This window comes from Cucurbita moschata, unplaced genomic scaffold (genome assembly GCF_002738365.1).
Source record: "Cucurbita moschata cultivar Rifu unplaced genomic scaffold, Cmos_1.0 Cmo_Scf00036, whole genome shotgun sequence".
Classification (NCBI taxonomy): domain Eukaryota; kingdom Viridiplantae; phylum Streptophyta; class Magnoliopsida; order Cucurbitales; family Cucurbitaceae; genus Cucurbita; species Cucurbita moschata.
In genome coordinates this window covers 881666-884774 of record NW_019268552.1, presented here as the reverse complement: position 1 = coordinate 884774, position 3109 = coordinate 881666, and the positions used below count along the sequence as shown (strand labels likewise).

General features: G+C 39.2%; 1 long non-coding RNA gene across 3 annotated transcripts; it reads right to left on the bottom strand.

The window, feature by feature from the left end:
- Positions 1-1377: 1377 nt before the first annotated feature.
- On the bottom strand, positions 1378-3109 carry LOC111431601. Of its 3 annotated transcripts, XR_002708530.1 has the most exons (4): positions 3094-3109; positions 2932-3012; positions 2651-2729; positions 1394-1668 (listed from the first exon to the last, which is right to left on the bottom strand). It is a non-coding gene; the product is annotated as an uncharacterized LOC111431601 (long non-coding RNA). The 3 variants fall into 3 exon arrangements; XR_002708529.1 differs by having other exon boundaries at positions 1378-1668; positions 2558-2729; positions 2932-3103; XR_002708528.1 differs by having other exon boundaries at positions 1390-1668; positions 2932-3103.

Sequence of the window (3109 nt, the reverse complement as noted above, 5' to 3'; positions counted from 1 at the left end):
AAAAAAAAAAAAAAAAAAAAAAAAAAAAAAAAAAAAAAAAAAAAAAAAAAAAAAAAGAGGAGACAAGGCACATGGTGATGGGAAAATGCAGAATCTGTATGGTGTTTTATGGAGAAGCATTATTTGAAGTGGAAGAAGCTGTGTTTCCATGGAAGACAAAATTTTGATTAAGAAAATGACTTATAAGCATAATGGATGAAGGTATAATTAAATCAATGGATATTTCATATTAATAATTCTCAACCTTATAATAAAATTAAATAATAATAACAATAATAATAATAATAATGATGGTCCATTGATGCTGATTTCCCACTTACATGCCCACATAAACTTTTGAGTTTAGTCAAATTATCCCATCAAAATCGAAAACCTTTCTTCGGAAATATAACCCATACATTTTTTCAAATATATTCCTATCATTTTCCATGCTCCGTGACAATTCGATCGAGATTAAAATGATGGACAATTTATCATCCTCCACTACACCCTCGTAAAACATTGAATCTAAGCCACTCGTTCTTCTCATAATAGATCCCGACTTAAACAATATCATATATATTTCAATACCATTATCAAATATTAGATATGTTATAAAATTCAGAAAATAAATAAATAATAATAATTTATAAAGAATGGGGTACGTGGCGGGGTTTTATTGGGCGTTAGAAAAGGTCAGGAAAAGGCTAGGGCGGGGAAATGACAGAGCTACCTTATCCGTTGACTGTAGATAGACAAAATAGTACCCAATGAGGGAGTGACGCGTGTAAGGTAATTACCGCAGGTAGCCGGTTTTAGATCTACCGACTATGAAAGTCTGGAACTGAGGTCTTCGATGGATTAGAGCCACGTGTGCATATGATGGGCACGATCTTGTCAGATTAAGGTTTTGCAAAAGGTTGGTTTTGTTAAAACGACAGAACTGTCACCGTCAAAGTGGGGACAGTCGCTGCACTATGGTAAAATAATAATAATTATTATTATTATTATAAAAAAAAAAAAAAAAAACCCTAAAGCCTCGTCTTGGAATCTCCATCGTGCTCGGTCCCACTGACGTGGACGTGCATTACCACCTGGCAATCGATCCGTGGCTAGATTAGAGTAAAAAACACAGGCGTGGGCCCCACCACTTCCACCTATTTATTTGTTTACATGCATATACATATATACATATGCATATACATACATACATACATACATATATATATTTTGTCCTATTAAAATTTAAAGGTTTATTTTATATGTTTATCTCAAAGTTTAATAATTGGGCTTCTATTCTCTGCATTCGTGTATATAATAAACTAGCTGGATTATCTAATTATATATTTTTAATTATAAAATGGAAGAAATTAAAATTTTACTATTTTTTAATGAATTAAAAAGAGGAATTAGAGGTCTAATGTCACAGCCCAATATTTTACTACGGACAGTGACCAACGACACGACACAGACGCACAAGAGATTTAAATATGAAGTAGCAAAAATCATCAAATTTCAATAAAGTTTTTCGAACGATAACACAGAACACAATACCGTTTGGAAAATAAATTTAAAAGGAATGCGAATACAAAAATAAAGACTAAGACTGGACTGACGCCCCGGGACAACCCATCCCTCTGTGACAATTCCCTTCAGATCACGCCCACTCTTGACCGACGCCTCGCGCTCCTGAAAAAAAAGGAAAACATAGCAAGGATGAGTATAAAAATTATACTCAGTAAGCCACCTACTTGTAGGCTCTTTTCGCATCTTAATTTAACAGGTTGCCACGGTTTCCTATTTCGGTTCTAGGACGACTGACTCTAATCTAGGTCCCTTGGGGCTTGCCCCTTGGGTTTCACTGATTTTTCGTTCTCTCATTAAACGCCCAGAGGTTCTTTATGCCAAGCTAATATGGTCGGTATCTCTCTATGAGGTGCTACCTCCACATGGCTATCTGGGACTACATGGTACCTGGCCTAGGGGTGTGCTGAGTACCCCTACGCCCATCTAGTCCCTCTATGGGGGGCGCAACCCAACCCGTTCCCATGCAGCTAATGGGCTGTACGACGTGGGGACACATTTCCCATGCGAAATGGCTAAGAGCAGTAAGGACTGATCAGGGACCCCTTGGTCCTCCCACGAAGCTATAGATACCGTTCACACGCTAGCAATCTATGAACGCTCCGGGGTACCTTCTTACCGTGGTAAACCACTAAGTTCCTAGGGAAAGATTAAGTCAGGCTGGAGCGGCATTTCACTCCTATCCAAGATTCCCTAATCTTATCAAGGAAATAATTAACAGAGGGTGCATGTAATCTTCTTCTACATCATAGTATGTAATTCATGCAAACTAGGCATACCGGCTCAGCGGGGCGATGACCTCCATCAAGCACCCAGAGCACGAAGTTCGCGCTCAATGGGGCGAATTCGTCCATCAAACACCCGAAACCCGGCATACTCAATTCTACACATAAAATAACGCATGCATACATACGGCGGAAGCCTAAGGCATACAAGCAACACTCATGTAATTTACACAATTCAAACACAACAGATAAACTGACTAGTAACTTACATGAAGAGCTAATCTGAAGCAGAACTACTAGCATGCATGCAATCCTAGCGAATCCTACAAGTATTTCTTCCTAAATACCGGGTGGTGACTTACCTGGTTGACGCGTGCCCTTTCGCTAGCGTTTCTTTGCCCGTGAGGTGTCCAAAACTACTGATTTCTCTAAATTAAGTCCCTATCCACGTAAAAACAGTATTAGAACTGGNGAAACCCAGTCGGTTTTTGTTTTCCGATTTTCATATCTTTCGATCCGTAGATCGGATCAATATGATTCCTTCGGCAACGTTCTAGATCGTGTTACAGGCTACGTCCTAGTATTCTTTTTATAATTTTTTCTTGACTACCGGAGGACTTAAGAACGCCGGAAATTCGCTCACCGTTCTCGGATAACCCTCGGATCTCCGTCTTTGGGTTGAGGTCTCGGCCAAACTTCTTCGCAGACCGTGCGTGAGTTGTTCCTAGGTGAAGATTTCAACATTTTAGGGTCGATTCACGTAGGGGAAAACTCAGATCTGAGCAATATCGTTCAGAAACCTTACCCCGCGAAATGTTCTT